The 21,854-nt window shown below is 43.1% G+C and overlaps 1 protein-coding gene across 3 annotated transcripts in view; it reads right to left on the minus strand.

Moving 5' to 3' along the window:
- Window positions 1–8,908, minus strand: part of METTL27 (methyltransferase like 27) — a 59,804-nt gene extending 50,896 nt beyond the window's left edge. The window contains exon 1 of one of the 3 annotated variants that reach the window (XM_040338296.1): window positions 8,805–8,908. The gene's annotated coding sequence lies outside the window, so the exon portion shown is untranslated. Of the gene's footprint in view, window positions 1–1,277; window positions 1,375–8,804 lie in introns of those variants that run through there. The other 2 variants (XM_040338292.1, XM_040338294.1) reach the window with 2 other exon arrangements.
- Window positions 8,909–21,854: the final 12,946 nt, after the last annotated feature.

The raw sequence follows: 21,854 nt of genomic DNA on the forward strand, positions 1-21,854 counted from the left end.
GGTCCCCCCTCACCACCCACATTGCAGCCAGAGTCCCCCCTCACCACCCACATTGCAGCCAGAGTCGCCCCTCCCCACCCACATTGCAGCCAGAGTCGCCCCTCACCACCCACATTGCAACCAGAGTCCCCCCTCACCACCCACATTGCAGCCAGAGTCCCCCCTCACCACCCACATTGCATATTGGCCAGAGTTCCCTCCCCCGCATCCTACCTGTGCTGGGTAGGAGAGGAGGAGCCGCCGCCGAATGGTTCAAACCGCGGGGAACATTACAGCTTTCAATTCAATAGCTGTGTGTTCCCCGCAGCGCACGGTGATCTGCTTATCAGTTTCCCGGAGGGGAGGGGCTGTATAAGATGCACGCTGCGGGGAACACACAGCTATTGAATTGAAAGCTGTAATGTTCCCCACGGTTTGAACGCCGCGGCGGCGGCTCTTCCTCTCCTCTCCTCGTTTCCCCCCCCCCCCTGCTCCCAAGCAGCCAGCCAGTCACTCGCCAGCCCTCAAAATTTACTCGCAAAATGCGAGAGGCGAGTGTAAATTTTGAGGGCTGATATATATATATATATATATGTATATATATATATATATATACCACAGGTTTCAGGAATGAAAATCGCTTGATTCCTCCATCAACACAGTCAGTGATGATGGGGGAATCCCTACCGTGGACTTATTGGGGGTAATTTACGAAAGGCAAATCCACTTTGCACTACAAGGGCAAAGTGCACTTGAAATTGCACTGAAAGTGCACTTGGAAGTGCAGTCGCTGTAGATCCGAGGGGGACATGCAAGGAGAATAAAAAACAGTATTTTAGCTTGCACATGATTGGATGATAACATCAGCAGAGCTTCCCCTCATTTTAGATCTTCCCCCTCAGATTTACAGCGACTGCACTTCCAAGTGCAATTTCAACTACACTTTTCACTTATAGTTTGCACTTGAAGTGCAAAGTGGATTTTCCTTTCGTAAATAACCCCCATTGTGTTCTTCCAGCGGGGGGTGGGACGGGTTTGTTAGGGAGCTGTCACACAGTGATTATTGCTAGCGGCAATCCGACATGCTGGTTGTACTCAAGTTGGTTGATCGATAGATCAACTTGGGTACAGTAATCCTGCCCATAGATGGTTCACATCTCGGCTGGTCCCTGCTGAACTGGCAGACATTTGAACCATCTATAGCCAGCTTAAAGCGGTAGTAAAAACCTTTCTCCTTGCAAGGTAAAGGTATGCTGCACTAGTATGCTTCACATACTGGCAATTTATAAAAGACTGACCTTGTAACAAAACTCTCCAGCGGCGTGCTGTAACTGCTGCAGAGGCTTCCATCTTCATTCGGTCTTCGTTCCGGGATTGCGGGCTGTGACCGCTTAAATGACCGAGCCGCAATGACCTCACATCTACGGTACAAAGCTCTGAAAGAACGGCACAGATATGGCATATCATGTCACTGGCTGCTATTCATTTTACCTATAGATAACCTTTATTATAAGCTTACCTGCAGGTAAAAATCAAACCCAGGAGTTTACAACCAATTTAAGAAACTTTAATGCAGAAAAGACATACAGAAGCATGTTTCTTCTGCATTAAAAATCCTGTCTGTTTGCCACTTTAAGACCCCTTTCACACTGGTGTGGTGCAGGCATTAGCGGCACTTTTAACCCCTGCTAGCGCCCAAATAAAGGATTAATAGCGCCCACGTTGCAGCGCTGCGGAAAGCGCTTTGCAGGCACTTCAGCAGCGCTGCCTATTCATTTCAATGGGCAGGTGCGGTAGAGGAGCGGTGTGCACAATGCTGCTTTGGATTCAGTAGCAGTGCAGCAGTGTTGTCCCCTGCCATCACAGGGAGCTACATGAGATGGACGTCACTGGCAGGATCAAGAGAAACTAAGGAACAACTGTAAACATTTTTAATGGAAGGACAGAGTCCTACTTCAGAAGTTATTATCTGTGAATTGTCTCTGGGGACTTGAGTCAAATTACAGAATCGAGACGGTTGGCATGACAGCCCAGCAACGGCAGCCTCCATGTTTCTCTCTGTTTTATAAAATGCACAATGATCAAAGTCATTCCATGACAGTATTAAATGAGGAAGGCCCGTAATTATTAAAATGTCGAGTACACAGCAAGAGAGCGTTTCCATTGCCACCCTCCGCCCATAAAGCACTTTTACCAGATGCAAAGCAATCAACACAGCCTGGAGCAAGAGACTAATGAAGGTAAATGAGCTGCAACAAAGTAAGAAATGGCCCAATGTCATAACTTGGAATCTTTTAGGTAATGCCATCATACCAAATTTCAAGACTATGTCCTGGTATGTGGACTTTTTAAAATGTTTCTGTAAATGAAGGAAAAATACTTTTCATACTATATAAACTGGTGTTTGAGGTTATGCGGCACATTCCAGGACACCTCAGCATTTTATACTGTGATTACATATTCTGGACAAGGCCAAAACACTGTCCTGTACACACCATTAACCTCAGTGTCCTAATACCATGAAGGAGACTTCTACTCGATTGTGTGACAAGCTAAACATGAAAAGCGAGAGGGGTTTGGCAGAGGAGTATGCTTGCTTTATTATCCAAAAGACAAAACAAGTGATTTTTTTTTTTTATACAAGTTTGGCTAAAGAACATTTTTTTCAAGGCTGTTATGTACAATGTCGATTTATATAATAAAAAACAGACAAGAAAATATGCGCCTTGGCGTAGAATGAGAGTTGCAAGCCAAATAAAGACACATAGATTGTGCCTGTTTTCATATATCATAAAATAACGCAACAAGTGAAAAACAGACCCAAACTAGACTGGAGAACATTTTTGGAAAAATGTACAATGTTGGCTCACAAAATAGAATTTTGCCAATCTCTAAGTTTCAGGCATTTAAGAAAATAAATAAAAATGGTGTCCCAGTTTTTAGTCGAGGAAGGCTGTTTACGATCTCCAGTTTGTGAAAAAGATAATCCAATTTCATATTTTATATATATATATATATATATATATATATATATATATACATACATATACATACACACACACAGTTGTGCTCATAAGTTTACATACCCTATTATCAATCAACTGTGTTTACTCTTTTTAAATCATAATCACAGCAGAAACTACCCAAATGACCCTGATCAGAAGTTTACATTCCCAAGTTCTTAAAGTGGAGGTTCACCCTAAAAACGATTTTTTTACATTAAAAAGTACAATAGTAAGTACATTTCATTTCGGCAGTTTTTTTTTTTTTTGCTCTGTACTTACCTTCATATCCGGATTTTGTCCAGGGCTTCCACGTTCTGATGACTCCGGGACTGGGCGTTCCTATCCCAGCCTCAGGGTTCCGATGACTGCGGGACTAGGCGTTCCTATACTTCCGTTCGATCATTGACGGCTTGTGAAACAGGTGACCTGTCGCACAACGCGCGTCACCAGATTTCCGGAAATACCCGAGCTAAGAGTCGGCACTATACGGCGCCTGCGCCCGCCGTGTAGAGCTAACTGTGCAGGCGCCGTATAGTGCCGACTTGCAGCTCGGCTCTTTCCCGACGTCTGGTGACGCGCGTTGTGCGACAGGTCACCTGTTTCACAAGACGTCAATCATCGTACGGAAGGATAGGAACGCCCAGTCAAGCAGGCATCGGAACCCGAAAGCCCTGGACAACATCAGGATATAAAAGGTATGTACCAAGAAAAAAAAAAAAATGCCGAAATCTATTGTCCTTAATATGCTCTATCTGCTAGATGCAATTGAAATTTTTATTTTTTTTGGGTGAACCCCCGCTTTAATACTGTGTATTGCCCCCTTTAACATCAATGACGGCTTGAAGTCTTTGTGGTATTTGTGGATAAGGCTCTTAATCTTCTCAGATGGCAAAGGTGCCCATTCCTCTTGGCAAAAAGTCTCCAGTTCCTGTCAATTCTTGGGCTGTCTTGCATGAACGGCACATTTGAGATTTCCCCAGAGTGGCTCAATGATATTGAGGTCAGGAGACTGAGATGGCCACTCCAGAACCTTCACTTTATTCTGCTGTAGCCAATGACGGGTGTTTTGGATCATTGTCATGTTGGAATGTCCAAATACGTCCCATGCACAGCTTCCTGGCTGATGAATGCAAATGTTCCTCCAGTATTTTTTGATAACATAGGAGTACTGCATTCATCTTGATAACAATTATGACCAAATTTCCTGTGCCTTTGTAGCTCACACATCCCCAAAACATCAGCAATCTACCTCCGTGTTTCACAGTTGGAATGATGTACCTTTCATCATAGGCCTTGTTGATTCCTCTCCAAATGTAGTGTTTTTGATTGTGGCCTAAAAGCTCAATTTTGGTCTCATCACTCCAAATGTCTTTGTGCCAGAAGGTTTGAGGCTTGCCCCTGTGCTATTTGGCGTATTGTAAGCAGGATACTTTGTGGCATTTGCGTGGTAATGGCTTTCTTCTGGCGACTCGACCATGCAGCCCATCTTTCTTCAATTGCCTCCTTTTTGTGCATCTTGAAACAGCCACACCACGTGTTTTAAGAGAGTCCTGTATTTCATCTGAAGTTATTTGTGGGTTTTTCTTTGCATCCCAAACAATTAATCCTGGCATTTGTGGTTGAAATTTTAGTTGGTCTACCTGGCCGTGGTTTGGTTTCAACAGAACCCCTCATTTTCCACTTCTTGATTAGAGTTTGAACACTGCTGATTGGCATTCTCAATTCATTGTATATCTTTTTATATATCTTTCCCGTTTAATACAGTTCAACTACTTTTTCCCGCAGATCCTTGGACAATTCTTTTGCTTTCCCCATGACTCAGAATCCAGAAACGTCAGTGCAGCACTGGATGAAAGATGCAAGGGTCTGTCAGGAGTCCATAAACTCATTGACCTTTTATACACACGCACTAAGTACAAGCAAACGGATCACAGATGCGGATGATTACCTTTAATAGCCATTCAAAACCCTTTAGCTGCTTTCACCCTAAAGGCGTTGGCGGTAGAGATAAATCATAAATTCTGCTAGGGTATGTAAACGTATGAGCACAACTGTATATATTTTTTATACAGATAGATATTGAAAGATAGCCATTTGATGTGGATTCTGATTTATGGTGTAAGTTCTATAGCCTACCACCTTTTGCGGTGTGCTGTGTGAGCTACAGCGAGCACATTAACACGCATTATGTTGCAGTGAATAATTGCCAGAAGAGGCCAGGAAGTAACCTTGCATAGGTTTATTTTGGAGTATTCTCTGCAAAGAAAAAATTGCACAGAAGTCCCCAATCACCTGGACCCCCTCACTGGTTTCTTACGCTAATCTCCATGTCACTACAGGACAGAAGAAACCTTCAGCCAACCAGACAAATACAGACCGACGATAGGAATAAATGGGGTCATGGCACATTTGTGCATTAGGCAGTGAACCGGGCTGGGATGTTTTGCTTACAAAGGTTGTGGCAGGGCCACACAGCAAAAGGTAAGCATTTGTGGTATATTTAAAGCCCCAAAACAAAGATGTAATATATTGCAGCTTACCAGTCTTTAGATGTGGTGGACGTATTTGTTTTCTTCTTTCAAGCTTTTTTCTCTTTATTTTCACCTGGTAACACACTTCCTGTCATAGGGTGACAACACTTACTCACCGGCGCTGGACAGTTGGCAAATATGATGTAATGCAAGACTATCATGGGGCCCCAATGCCCGACATGTCCGCTGACATCCGATCCACCAAAATCAGACACATGGCGATACGTCCCCACCCATCCATGGCGAATCGGATCGGGTGAGATCTGATGAAAAACGGACATGCTGTCCGTTATCATCAGATCTCTCTATAGGAGACAGCGGTGCTGCACATGCCTCTCCCCGCTCAGTGAACAGAGAGGGACCTGTCATCTGCCGTCTCAGCGGAGATCAGCGGAGAGATCTCCACCTGAGCCGGCGGGAGCTGGCGGACTCCGTCGCTCGTGTGGAAGAGGGCTTCCAGTTTCCTCCTACATTTCAAAGACAAGCTGGTAAGTTAATTGACCCTAGCATGTTTATGTGTGTATGTGAGATAGGGGCCTTAAGCTGGTCATACACTAGTAGACTTTCGAAATAACATTTGTTTGAATATTTCCACAGTACATTCGATGACTTGACGAATGTCATTGTTTGCTTATAACATTTGATTTTAAAAAGAATGTCATTTCCCAAATGCAAACCACATTCAGCCCTGGTTCACATTGATGTGATTTGACATGTCACATTGCATGCCAAATCGGCGGCAATGGCGTCGTCCGAATTGCTTCCCAAAAGTAGTTTCTATACTGTGCGATTTCGGGGTGCAATTTCCATTGACATCTGTGCAGAAACGCGCACAGATTTCTCTGAAATCGCCCCCGAAGTCGGGACTGTCATACAGGAATGAATTAGCGCAAATTCAGCTGAACTCGCATGATTCCATTCCCACAGTCAGTGTGAACCTAGGCTTATAGTTAGAAATGTATTCATTCGAAAAAAGAAAAAAAAATTCCACCCTGCTCCTTTGAATTTTCTCGTTACTGCAGTTTAAAATTTGACTTTCCATAGATCGAACAAATCCTGAAATGAAAGTTCCAAAGTGTATGCCAGCTTAAAGTGGAGTTTCACCCAAAAATGGAACTTCCGCTTTTCGGAATCCCCCCCCCACCCCTCCGGTGTCACATTTGGCATCTTTCAGGGGGGAGCAGATACCTGTCTAATGCAGGAATTTGCTCCCATTTCCAGGCATAGATATTTGCGGATATATTTTCCACGTCCAGCGCCTCCTCTGCCCCCCCCCCACTGTCTTTTGGGAGACACACAGGTCCCAGAAGACAGCAGGTACCATTCAGATCACGCAGCGCATCTCGCGCATGCGCAGTAGGGAACCAGGGAGTGAAGCCGCAACCGAAAGCACTCGAGACCCGAGGGACAGATCAGCTTCGGGTGCCGACATCAAGGGCGCCATGGACAGGTAATGCCCCGTACACACTATTGGAATTTCCGTCGAAATAAACTCAGATGGGTTTTTCTGAAGGAATTCCGTTCAAGCTGTCTTGCATACACACTGTCACACCAAATTCCGACCGTCCAAAACGCAGTAACGTACAACACTTCGACGAGCCGAGAAAACTGAAGTACAATGCTTCCGCGCATGCGTCGACTTGATTCTGAGCATGCGTGTTTTTTTCTCCGTCGGAGTTCCATACAGACGAACTGACTTTCCATTTCATCAGAAAAAAAGAGAACATGTTCTCTTTCTATTTTTTTTTTTCTTTTAAGTGTATTTTGTGCGTGTGCTCGAGAGAGGAGCCGGACTGCAGGAGTTTGGAGTAGGCAGGCCTCCCCCAGAGGCAATCTGCCACCTTTCTCCATGCCCCGGGTGGCAATGGCGGGTCCTCCCACACAGCCCGTCCTACCTGTTCCGCTTTGAAGCCCAACGGGGCAGAGGGACTCCCTATAAGGGAGTGAGAGGATCTACCCCGCTCAACCAGCCCCGTTAGTCCTTCGCCTCTCTTTTTAGAGACCGCGTGGTCAAAGTACGTGCATGTTAACCCAATTTCGAGTGCGTGTAAGTGTGGTGGTTTTTGTGGGAGGGGGTGGGCGTACTAAGCGCAGGCTTACCTCGCATAGCACACCCACCGGGAGCCGGGCTGAGACCACCAAACTCAATTCACATGTAGCCGAGACCGGGATCCGAACCCCTAGCTGCAGAGGTGAATGGCTTGTCAGCGCAGTGCCAATCGCGTTAAGCCACCGCAGCTCACTTCTCTTTCTAAGTCCGTTGAAATTTCCAATTGAAAAACTACGATGGGGCACACACACGGTCGGAATATCCGATGAAAAAATTCCATCTGATTTTTTACATCAGAAATTCCGATCCTGTGTACAAGGCAAAGGGGCCATATTTTAAAAAGTCAGCAGCTGCACTATTTGTAGCTGCTGACTTTTAAAAAAAAAATATATAGGGGTCCTTTCACACAAGCTTGTCTGTATACGGGTTCCGCTGGCTCGGCAGGGATTGATTCTCTGATCCCCGCTGAGCCGGCAGATGACAGGTCCGTCGCCACTCACTGTGCAGAGACGGACCTGTCAGAGTCCCGCTCTCCTCTATGGGGAGATCGGATAAAAACAGACCGACTGTCCGTTTTCATACGATCCAATCCGATCCTCCAGACGGATGGAAAATAGGGTCTCCATACATCTGCATTTCACAGGCACGATCGGATATCGGGGGATGTCAGCAGACATGGAGGTAAATGGGGTGTCCGATCAGGTCTGCCTGAAAAACTGACAGGCGGACCTGATCGGAGCACCCGCGTAAAAGGGGCCTTAGGTGATAAGCGGTTGGGACTGATGTGAATATACAGTAGGTAAAGCGCTGTGCAAACTGTCACTGCTGTATAAATATCTGTAATAAATAGATATACGTAATGTAGCAAGGAAAAAAAGTACTGGTTCTAATTTATTCTAATACAGAGCAGTGCTGCTGGCACCCGGTTACGACTGTGCTGGAGGGATCCCGGGCTCAGCTGGCACCGGTGTGGGAGGCCCTGCCATGTCAAGTGTGCGGAATAGCCTGTAATATAACACGAAAACAATAGAAACTCTTTACAATGATTTATACAAGCAGGCCTGACTTATAGCAACATGCTTCTCAGCACCTAAGCTATCGTACTTGTTTCCAAGCTGTGTGCTAATGACATGTGACTAACCCCTGCCATCACCCTCAGCAGCTGTTCAGCAGAAACCTGCAGCACGCCCTCTTCTGGCGGCACAGGGTGACTGTACTTTGTATGACAGACATACTTACAGAGCTGCTGGTCTTTCTGCAGGCCTGTGGATTTGTGAGGACTCCACTTCCCACAATGCACCACGACAAAGGAAATCCTGTCAGGGTGTCTCTGGCATGCTCAGTTCAGGATATTGCTATGCACGCTGCAGAGGACGAAGCTTGTTATGATCTGTTAGCTTTGGTGCTGACAGAGATTTCTAACACCCCTGAAGAATGAAGGGAAAAATGCTGATTTACTGCCAGACTCTTCTGACACTTCAGCAGATCCTTCCTCTGTAGCTCAGCCAAACTTGTTATTGCATTAAGATTGAAAAATAATTGGATGCGCAGAAAGAAATAGAACAGATATAGTCACATATTTTTAATATTTCTTCGAGCTATAAGGAAAACAAAATGTGGTAAAAGCATGTCAAAATGACAAGAGTGCTCCTATTGTTAACGCTTTTGGGACTGACATGTCCGTCGACATCAACCCCCCCTCCTGTCCTTGACATTTTTCAGTTTAGTTGACATTGCTGTGATACTCTGACAATTATTGGGTCACGCACTACATATGAATTTGATATCATTTTTCTGACACAGAGCTTATTTTTGGTGGTATTTATTAAAACTGCAGTCTGATCACAAACAGTGGTACCTCGGATTGCGAGTAACGCGATGAATGAGCGTTTCGAGTATTTGTACTTGCAAAACGAGCAGGATTCAGGCCAAAGCGGTGTGCAGTACCGTGTTTGGCCTGAGGTGGGGGGGGGGGCGCCAGAGCCGAGCGGAGCTGATCTCAGCCGATCGGCGACGTTCTGAAATGCTCGGAAAGACATAAAAATATGGGAATTTCCAAAGGTCAGCCGTTTCCTGTTTCCGAGGCTCTCCAGCGCCTCCCCACCTCTGGCCGCATGCGGTATTGCATGTCATTGATGTCAATGCAGGAACAAATTATTTTTGTTTCCATTGACTTCAATGGGGAAACTCGCTTTGATATGCAAGTACTTTGGATTATGAGCATTCTCCTGGAGTAATGCTCGCAATCCGAGGTTCCACTGTAATTTGTAATAAAAACATCTTTGCCATTCTGAAGCTTCCCTCCGACCACTTTACATATTATTTTATATATACTGTGATTCTGTACTTGCCAAATATGTCGCAGAAATCTCCCTCCACTAAGTCGGGCTGAAACCATTTTAACTGTGGGCAGCTGAAGCTGCTGTCTGTTGACTTCCTGGATTTACACAGACACACAGAGGCACACCAAAAACATGTTTTACTATCCAAAGTTCAAACGACAAGGACAGAATATTTAATACAGTTGTGCTCATACGTTTTCATACCCTGGCAAAATGTATGATTTTTCAGAGAATATGAATGATAACACAAAAACATTTCTTTCACTCTTGGTTAGTGTTTGGCTGAAGCCATTTTCTATCAATCAACTACGTTTACTCTTTTTAATTCATAATGGCAACAGAAACGACCCAAATTACCCCGATCAAAAGTTTACATACCCTGGTGATTTTGGCCCGATAACGTGCACACAAGTTGAAACAAAGGGGTTTGAATGGCTATTAAAGGTAACCATCCTCACCTGTGATCTGTTTGCGTTTCTGGACTCCTGACAGGCCCTGGATTCTGAGTCATGGGGAAAGCTAAAGAATTGTCCAAGGATCTGTGGGAAAAGGTAGTTGAACTGTATAAAACAGGAAAGGGATATAAAAAGATATGAATGTCAGAAAAGGGGGGAAGTTTCAATACCCCCTTTTCCCATGGGATAGCGGCAGGGCAGTTAGTTTCAAGGCTCTCCTTGTAGAGGCATGCTATGGCTCTGCAAGGGTTGCCTGTCACGAGGCCTGGGAGAGCAAGAAACGTGACTTTCCCGGGCTTTCCTTGAAACACCTGCTGTCCATGAGGCCTGCACGTGTTTTTCCTGGGCTTTTAGGGCTCTTTGAGCCCAGTACCGGTTCTGACTAGTTTAGGCCAGTAGCAATTAGGGCTATAAAAGGAAGGGTTCCGTGGAGCTGATCAGTCGCCTCAGAGAACAGGATTGTGGTGTCCCCCCCCCTCCCTTGTTTATTATTTTTGTCGCGGCTGCAATTATGTGGTAATGTCACCTTCTAAAAAAAATAAAATAATAAATAAATATATATATATATATAAAAAAATAATAAATATATGTATATGTTCTATAATATTACATTTTTAATAAAAAAGTATGATGTTTGAAGGTGGACAAAATCTGTTATGACTCTATATATTTGATATGGGTTAATTTTAAAATCTGAAGTTTATACAGCCTGAGCCGTAGTGGCTGGGTTTGTTTTAGTGTTATTAAATATATTTTATGAAGTTAATTGTATTTAAACCAATAATAAAGCAGCTGCGGCCGATTTATTCCATGTAAGTGCCAGTTTTAATTATTTAAAGTATTATTTGTTTTAAGGGGTCCTGCCTGCTGTCCCATTGAGAATGCCAATCAGCAGTGTTCAAACTCTAATCAAGAAGTGGAAAATGAGGGGTTCTGTTGAAACCAAACCACGGTCAGGTAGACCAACTAAAATTTTAGCCACGACTGCCAAGAAAATTGTTTGGGATGCAAAGAAAAACCCACAAATAACTTCTGGTGAAATACAGGACTCTCTGAAAACATGTGGTGTGGCTGTTTCAAGATGCACAATAAGGAGGCACTCCAAGATGGGTTGCATGGTCGAGTCACCATAAGAAAGCCATTACTACGCAAATGCCACAAAGTATCCCGCTTACAATACGCCAAATAGCACAGAGACAAGCCTCAAACCTTCTGGCACAAAGTCATTTGGAGTGATGAGACCAAAATTTAGCCATTTGACCACAACCATAAACGCTACATTAGGAAAGGAGTCAACAAGGCCTATGCTGAAAGGTACGGAAGTGGATCGCTGATGTTTTGGGGATGTGTGAGCTACAAAGGCACAGGAAATTTGGTCAAAATTGTCAAGATGAATGCAGTATGTTAGCAAAAAGTACTAGAGGAACATTTGCATTCATGAGCCAGGAAGCTGCGCATGAGAACAAGTAGAAAAGAAAATATGGACAGCCACACTCCAAAAAACCTTGATGGTTGTACTTATTTAAAAAAGGAAAAATGCACTACAAATCACAGCACAGAGTACAGGGATAAAACACTGACGCGTTTCACACTATCAATTAGTGCTTAGTCATAGCTATGCAAGCTGTCCATATTTTCTTTTCTACTTGTCGCCTTGTGTATTGCCAGCACCCTTGGTTTCTGGAGGAGACACTGATCACCTTTACACTATCCACCTGGAGCGGTAACTCCCTTTCTCTACAAGCTGTGCATGGGACGTACTTGGACATTCCAACATGACAATGATCCAAAACACAAGGCCAATTCGACCCGTCATTGGCTACAGCAGAATAAAGTGAAGGTTCTGGAGTTTAATAGAGTTTGTTCATGTTTATCATCAACCAGGACGTGAGCGTAGCTCAAGTAAAGGTACCCAATGGGTATGGCAGTGACCCTGTGCAAAGTGCCTAGCATAGTCCAGAATAATCCACCCTGGTGTAGGCCTCTCACGTGACTCTTGCTTGGTGCCCAATGAAGAGGGCAAAATAGAGGATATAATGGAGTCACCATGACCTACTCGCAGGTAAAAAACGTATCTAATAAAAATGCCAGAACAGCCCCTTTTTGGAACACAGACACCCAAGTGATCTAATTTTTTGTCCTAGATTACCTATTCTGACAGGTACACGCTCCCACCTCCTCGATTCTCAGGTAAGTGAGACTGACATGCACTTAGCAGGCCCCTTGATGCGCCCTACGCCTCCATACCCTGGTATAGAGAGCCCTAATTTTAAACCTGTAGCTTAAGGATCGCATGTGGCTTTTTAGTGTTTGTTATGTGACCCTTGGGCCCCAGCAGCCAATAGTAGTAGTGAAACCATTACTATATAAAGTTCAATCCCAATTATGTAATTTTTTTGTTATTGCATTGAAATGCATCTCGTTACTAATATTCTATAGTATGCTGACATCTAGTGGGGGTTTAGGGCCACTACAGCATGTTTTTTTTTTAAAGTAGAAGTCCAGCCTGGGCTTCTTTGGCTGGGCTTCTCCTCTGGGTCACAAGAGTGTAATTCGTGTTGCACTCCAGTGACTCGTTTTCAGCAGAGAGCAAACTGCAGCTGCTGACATTTAATATATGGTCACTTACCTGTCCTGGGCCCCGCAATGTCGGCACCCCGAAGCTGATCTCTCCCTCGGCTCTCGGGTGCTGCCCCCACCATCTTCGGTAAGGGAATCAGGAAGCAGGCACAAAAACAGGTCATCAAAACTTTTGGACGAAAAAAAAAAAAAAAAAAAGGAACTAACTTTACTGTTTAGTTTTTTTTAACTACTTCAGCCCCGGACCATATTGCTGGTCAATGACCGGGCCACTTTTTGCGATTCGGCACTGCGTCGCTTTAACTGACAATTGCGCAGTCGTGCGACGTGGCTCCCAAACAAAATTGGCATCCTTTTTTCCCCATAAATAGAGCTTTCTTTTGGTGGTATTTGATCACCTCTGCGGTTTTTATTTTTTGCGCTATAAACAAAAATAAAGCGACAATTTTGAAAAAAAAAATAATATTTTTTACTTTTTGCTGTAATAAATATCCCCAAAAATATATAAAAAAAAATATTTTTTTCCTCAGTTTAGGCCGACACGTATTCTTCTACATATTTTTCGTAAAAAAAAAATCGCAATAAGCGTTTATTGATTGGTTTGCGCAAAAGTTATAGCGTCTACAAAATAGGGCATAGTTTTATGGCATTTTTATTAATATTTTTCTTTTACTAGTAATGGCGGCAATCAGCGATTTTTATCAGTACTGCGACCTTATGGCGGACACTTTTGACACATTTTGGGGACCATTGGCATTTTGATAGCGATCAGTGCCGCCCAAAACAAACCAGCAGGTCCTTCGGGGGTAGTGCTACATGAATATTCAGGTTTTTTGTTTTTTGTTGCAGCACTGTCATTTATTTTGGTCACTTTTATATGTTGACACCTTTTTCACTTTTTTTCTGAGGGTAGCGCGGATTTACCACGTTAAACATTTCTTCAGTGTTGTCACATGAAAAGATATAGTAAAATATTTACACAAATGTGAGGGGGTGTTCTTACTTATGTGAGATACTGTATTTCATAACCCTGACTTTCCTCTTGGTATGGACATTGGGGCGTTCAAGTGGTGGACAGATAAAGGCCTATACCGTATTGTTCACTTTTTTACTCACCGCGGCCCCTTCACTCTCTACCATTGTTTCTTGGTCTTGGAGATGCCTTAAACAGAACGGTTCAGTTTTTAGCAAATAGCGTAATTTTTACGCTCAATCTGGCTTTCAGGGGATACTCCTTCCCTAACAGCATACGAGCAATGGTGCACTATACTATATACATGTGCCCCTGCCCTGTGACCCGGTGATGTACAATCCCAGGTCCATCTACCCTGACCTCCTTTCCAGCTTAGGTGTCCTTGGGACTCTGGGCCAGATTCACGTACCCGCGGCGCAGCGTAACGTAACCTGTTTAGGTTACACCGCTGCAAGTTTTCCAATTTAGTGCCGATCCACAAAGCACTTACCTGGAAATTTGCGGCGGTGTATCGTAAACACGTCCGGCGCAAGGCGGCCCAATTCAAATGGGGCGGGTACCATTTAAATTTTGCGCGCTCCCGCGCCTGACGTACTGCGCATGCTCCCGTCGCAAATTTCCTGACGTGCTTTGCGCGAAATTACGACTCGCCAAAGTTTTGTGAATCGCGACGTGATCAAATGACTTACGCCGGGAAAAAGAAAACGTTTTAAAAAAATTCAAAAGCGACGCGGGAAAGACGGACATACTTTAACATGGTGGAGTACTTTTCCACCATATTAAAGGTGCCCTATCTTTGCGACGGAAATCTAACACTTGCGACGACGTAACGATGGGAAAAATCTTCGTGGATCGCCGTAACTCCTAATTTGCATACCCGACGCTGGTTTACTCCCCCCAGCGGTGGCCGCGGTACTGCATCCTAAGATCCGACAGTGTAAAACAATTACACCTGTCGGATCTTCTGGCTATCTATGCGTAACTGATTCTATGAATCAGTCGCATAGATACTCTGAGAGATACGATGGAGTATCTGAGATACTCCGTCGTATCTCTTTTGTGAATCTGGCCCTCTATTTCCTTCTGATTTTCACCTTCCTTCTCTCTTTTCTTTTTTTTCTTTTCATTGGGCTGCTTGTTTTCCCCCTTTGATATTCATCATCTTATCTTCACTCGTATGCTGTTGATGGTGACCGATTGTGTTTTTTACTGATCAAGAGTACCTCAAGAATGATTTGTTGCTTAGCATGCTTAGTGGCAGTACCAAGGGTTTAATACTCATTACCAGGCACTTTTTGTTTTTGGTTTATGGTTCTTGGTATTATATTCAGGACTCCTACGTCATGACTGTAATTTTGAAGCTACACTCTTGTGTTCTGGATTTATAATACATGTATTGTTTCAAACAATGTGACATTGTCACCATGTTGATGTTTTTTCTATGCTGAAATGAATAACATTTTAAACGAATCCAGATTGAGGATTAAGGTAATTGATGCAAACTGCAATATTTAAATGTAATGTTTGCCTTTAGTTGGGCTTTAAAATAATCAATTTAATTTAAATGTGTTTCAGAATTTTCTGTTCAGTGCTCCCTGTCCACCTGTAATTACTTTCTCATAGGGCATTGGAATTGTATCAGATTTTTTTTTTTTTTTAATTAAAACAATATCATGTTAAAACGTTGACCTTAAAATGTTTTTCTATATTATAGAGATGGCACATTACACAGATTTTGTACTTATTCCACCTGCATCTAGAACTATTAAATTGTATTCTCTGTATTTCTTTTGGCTGACTAGTATGAACAAAGTTGAAGAGAGTTCAGGGAGATGAGTCAATGATCAGACTGTGAAAGGTCTATGAAGCTAAAAATTGGAGAGCTGAGTCATTTTGGAGTTCAGATAAATCCAATCTCCTGTCACTGTGAAAGCACTCCACAAAAGTAATCCACACTGGAAGATTTCACATACTGTAACACCGGAAAAATCATACTAGCAAATAATGTTAAACAGAATTCAGTAAAGTCAGAGGATGAATGAGGATAGCAGGCTATTGTCAATTAATTTTACCTTTAGCGGCAACAATTTTAGTGAGTTAATTAGTGTAATCCTGGGTGAAGTTTGAGTCACTATTGGGCACACACTTAGAATAATATTGTGCTCATTCTTACATTTATTCTGTAGGCTAGCTCTCTATGAAGCATTAAAACTATTCAAAAACTTGCGCTAAGGTACTAAATAAATACAAAATAAACATAAACACAAAACTGCAGCCGCTGTGCAAAGGTGCTGTAACCTTAAAAGTGATAGAAAAAACGAAACAGTGCTGGCAGCATATATTATTCTATACAATTCATGGTGGTTAGTGCCATATAAATCAATATGTTTATGCCATACAAAATCGAAATGCAAAAAAATATATTTCTTTATCGTACATCACGGGACACAGAGCAGCCATAGTAATTACTATGTGGGTAATAGGCCACCTTCAGGTGATTGGACACTATGGCCCAGATTCTCATACATTCGCGCTGCTCCTGGGCAGCGGAATATATGAGATCTACGTTACACCGCCGCAGGTCTACAGGTTTACATCCTGATTCTCAGAACACTTACCTGTAAACTTGCGGCGGTGTAGCGTTAGATTGCTTGTCGCAAGCCCGCGCAATTCAAATGGGGCGGGCACCATTTAAATTAGGCGCGCTCCCGCGCCGAGCGTACTGCGCATGCTCCGTCGGGTAAATTACCCGACGTGCATTGCGCTAAATGACGTCGCCCCGACGTCATTTGCCTAGATGTATACGTAAATGGCGTCCAGCGCCATTCACGGACATCTTACGCAAACGACGTAATTTTTATTGAATTCGACGCGGGAACGACGGCCATCGTTAACATTGGTTGCGCCTGCTAATTAGCAGGGGCAACCTTACGCGTCGGGTACGCTACGCAAACGACGTTAATTCGCTGCGTCGACCTCGCGTATGTTCGGGAATCGCCGTACTTACCTCATTTGCATAGACGACGGGGAAAAGCGACGATGCGACACCTAGCGGCGGGAAAAAAAAATACATTTAAGATCTGACAGCGTAAGAGCCTTACGCATGTCAGATCTAATGGGTACCTATGCGCAACTGATTCTGAGAATCAGTCGCATAGATACCCGGGGCCAGATGAGGTGTTACGACGGCGCAAATGGTGTTGCGCCGTCGTAACGCCTTTGAGAATCTGGGCCTATGTTTCTCTTTTGCTTTTTCTCTGCATCCTCTTGTCCTTCTCTTCTTTCCCCAATTGGATATGTTTGAGGAGGTGGCATGAGATACCACGTTCTCCATTCCTCCTCTCACCTGTCCGGTGGGTTGTGATCCTTCTCACGTCTCTTGGGATTGAGTCCCCCTCTTACACTTACGGGTGGTCCCCCCAGAACCTCTCCTCTGAAAATCCCCTTGATAATTATTAGGATACCACCCTTGACCCCTATTAGGCGAGGGTAATAACTGGAATGATTAGGGGTCCAGGAAGGACCACCATAACCTCCCCTCTAATCATAACCTCTCTGGTTATGAAACCCTCTATTGGGTGGATGAGGATAATCATACATAAAGGGTTCAAATCTATTATAATTGGGGACTCCATATTAAGGGGTCTCTGGTTTAGAACTAGTTCTTTAACCACCATAATGGTCCCCCTCTCATAGTCCCTCTGGGATCCATAATACTTCTGAATAGGGGTTTTGGGGTTATCTGAAATAGATTCCCTTTCTTCAGTTGAGGCTCTAGAAATGGCACCCTGATCCTCATTAGCTTCCTGGTCATCTATAATCGTTTGTATCCCTAACATATTTTTAAATTTTTTTATTTTGTGTTTCTTTATCTAATTTATCCACAAAGTCCTGGAGTTGTCTCAATGTATCTTTATGTTCACCTGTTGCTATTAATGGACCTAATTTGGATTTAATGGCATTATTTCGATCTCCTAATAGTTTTAATTTATTTTTTTTCCTTGTTATTAACATTTCCAATAATGTTCTTTCTGTGATTGAAAAAAGAAAACCATTTGTCCTCCAAATCTTTATCCACTAACCCGTCATTGGGGGCAATGTCCCATCTTAGCCTCCTAGGTGTAATTTTATCCTTGACATACTTGCCAAGGGTAAACACATCCCACCAGGTTCTAATTTGCTTGTCTAAAGCACTTTTAAGATGTTTAAAATCCTGGTTAACATCCAAATTGCCATTTGTTTGTGAAAATAAATCATCTGCAATAATATTCCTATTGTTCACAAATGTGAAAAACTCTATAGCTGCTGAGTGCATGCCAAACAAGGACAAAACAATAAAACTATTCAAAAACTTGTGCTAAGGTACTAAATAAATACAAAATAAAAATTTGCAAAGGTGCTGTAACCTTAAAAGTAAAAAAAATATGAAACAGCGCTGGCAGCATATATTATCCTATACAATTCATGTGCGATACAAAATCAAAATGAAAAAAATATATATACAGTATATATGTAGCACTACCCCCGAAGGAGCTGCTGGTTTGTTTTGGGTGGCATGTTACCTTGTGGCTGCTCCGCCGTCTAGGGGTGTATGGTGAAAGTAGAAGTAACGGAATGTCCACGACAGGTGTCTTTTTCTGTGCTCTTTATTACCCAGCCGGGTAAAAACAATAAAACTGGTGGTAAAAGGTAGAGATTCAGTAGAAGGAGAAATAGCAGATTCAGGCGTAGCATTAGGGAAACATTCCTGCTCCCACATGTAGCATTTCTTTCGCCACTCCAGCCTGAGTGGGCTTAGTGTACCTGGACAAGCCTCTCTTACTGATCTGGCAGCCAGAGTAGCACTTGGAACTTAGGGAAAAGTCTCTGCCGCAGACCCTCCTTAGGATTGAGATAACGGAGATAATCCTCCTTGATAGACTTTGCGCCTGGATCTCCTTCAGTTAGATTGCAGTTAGGTTGCATATTCTATCACCGCGCGATGTCGGCGCTGTCTCCTTTCATTCGCAGAGAGGGGGGGAGCCAGCCTGACACCCCCCCCCCAGTGTGTGGCACCTGGTGCGGCACGTCCCCTTAGTACGCCACTGGAGGAGGGTAGGCGGAGCTTTAGCCAAATGACGGTCTGGGCGATCTCATAGGCAAGCATGGGGGGGGGCACCATTATACTGCCAGCCAGCCAGTAACAGTGTACTACAAGTGAATTGCTGTGCCGCCGCCGGCACCAGAGCTATTGTATGGGAGGCGGCGCCTGCAGGAGAACAGGTGGGAATATTTTTTCGTATGGGCAGCATTTTTTTTTGCCGCCCCCCCTCCCCAAGGCGCCCATGGCACGTGCCATGGCTGCCATACGCTGGATACGCCACTGCTCCCAAGACACTTTGAAACCTCTACACTAAGGAGCCCAATCCGGGAATACCAAAATCCAGAGAAAGCTGTATAAAATGTTTCCCCCACTCATAACCGATACTCCAGAGTCCTGCATCCTGCACATGTGCAAACCCTGTGTCCTTTTTCCAACAATTTTCACAGTGGCACAGTGGCAACATTTATTGTAAATTGCCTAGCTTTGTAAAAATACATTTCATTAAAAAGGTTTACCTGCAAAATGTAAGTGCTATTACGGTGTCTGCATCGCTGAACATCAATCAATTACTTAGAAGTTATCATTCAAAGTCTGTTGAGAAAGAAAGACTTCTGAAACTGTCCCTCTCTTGTGTCCCCTGCAGAGTTCACCGGTTCCTCCTGCTGACCTCTGTCATTAATGTGTCCTGTAATGACATGGAAGTAGGTTAGCAAGAGAAACAAATGAGAGCTGCTTTGTTGCTAGATGAAAAGCTTCAAAAAAATTTAGTTTTAATAGTTTTTATAAAAGAAGGTGGTTGATCCTTTCCTGTCCTGCACCCCTTTTCTGCCTTGCACCACTGATCTTTGATTTCTTGAGCTAAACTAGCTGAAAAATGTTCTGCATCTGACCCTCTTTCAGATGTGTTGGATTCCTTGTCCCCTGCTGGACCATGTGGTTGCTTCAGCTGGAATAACTAGAATTTAGTAATTACTGTGGGGATAGCTCTGGAGTGAAGGCAGTTACAGTGGGTATAGAAAATAACAACTCCCATTTAAAATAATCACATTTTGTTGTTATTCGGCCTGAAATTAAGACAGACACAGTTTTTATTTTATCCAGCTGTATTTACTCTGTGTAACTTATAAAATCCAAGTGAAAAATATAACACCAACATGTCAGCAAAAAAAAAAAATCTAAAACAGAATCACTGAGTTGGTAAACGGATCACCCCCTTGTGTCAGTATTTTGTTGAACCACCTTTTGCTTTACTTACAGCCTTTAGTCTGTTGAGATATGTCTCTACTAACTTTGCACAAGTTTGGTTAAATTTGAGGGTGACCGTTTGTGGACTGCAGTCATTCCACAGATTTTCAATTGTATTTAAAGAAGTTGTAAAGGCAGATTTTTTTATTTTATTTCATGCATTAAAAAAAAAAGCCTTCTGCGTGAAGCAGCCACCCCAGCACCCCCCTAATTATTTCCCTGGGACCCATCTCTCTCCAGCGATGTCCACGAATGTCTAAGCTGTCTGGGACACGCATCCTGATTGGCTGAGACACAGCAGCGCTGCTATTGGCTCCCACGGCTGTCACGGGGGTTGGGTCAGGGAACTGTGTCTGATTAGGCACATGGAGCTGTGACTCAGCTCCAGTGCCCCCATAGGAAGCTGCTTACTGTGGGGACACTTGATAGGAGGGAGGGGCCAGGAGCAGCAAAGATGACCTAAGAAGAGGAGGATCCAGGCTGCTCTGTGCAAAACCAACTGCACAGTGAAGGTAAGTATGACATGTTTGTTATGAAAAAAAGAGACTTTACGATCACTTTAAGTTTGGGCTTTGACCAGGACATGCAAGGACATTCAATCATTTCTCCTTCAACCATAGTGTGGTAATTTTTGCTGTGTTGTGCTTTGGATCATTGTCATGAAAGGTACACCTTCTTTATATTGACAACCTTCTGGCAGAGGGCAGCAGATTTTCCTCAATAATTTGCTGTTTTTTTCCCACATCCACCCCCCCCCCCCTCAATAACAGGATATTACCACCTCCATGCTTTACTGTAGGAATGGAGTAATTTGGATGGTCTAAATCTAAAGATCCACTGATCTATCTGAATCTACCCCAGTGACTCTATTTTAGATTATTTTCTGATATGCTGGTGTTATATCTTTCACTTGGATGTTATAAGTTGCATTGAGTAAATACAGCTGGATAAAACAAAAACTGTGTCTGTCTTAATTTCAGGCTGCAAAGCAACAACATGTGATTATTTTAAATGGGGATGATTCTTTTCTATACCCACTGTATTTCAGCAAAAACGTATTTATAAATGTGAATTTTTAATGGTGTATTATTATTTAGTGAAGTTCTGGTTTAAAACTGCATCTACAATACTATTTGAAAAATCTGTAAAGTCTAGCAGAGTAAAACACGCCAACTTCACTCGCAGTCAAAATCTTGGGCAAAAGAGATGTACGTAGTTCTTACAGAAAATTTTCATTTGTCTTTACCTAAGTTGACACTTTGTGGATTTTACGCTTCCTGAGATATATGATCCTATGGAGAGTTACTAAAAACAACAAATGATATCTATTTCCTCATATTTACATGTGTCTTACACCCGGATACAGATTATGAATGAAATAGAGAGCCAAAAAAAATTGTACATAATCCAAAACAAGTATCCTTGCAAAAAAATGAACAGACATAATGAAAAATATTTGGGAAAATAAAATGCGGAATCGACATATAACTTTATTACCTATAAAGCCTGGAAACAAATGTTTTTTATCAGGGCCATTTGGTTTTAGTCAGTTGAAGCATGCAATAACTTTCTCTAACATTTTTTTTCAGCATATATCGCCAGTTAAAAAAT

Source organism: Rana temporaria, chromosome 2, assembly GCF_905171775.1.
Source record: "Rana temporaria chromosome 2, aRanTem1.1, whole genome shotgun sequence".
NCBI classification, from domain to species: Eukaryota; Metazoa; Chordata; class Amphibia; order Anura; family Ranidae; genus Rana; species Rana temporaria.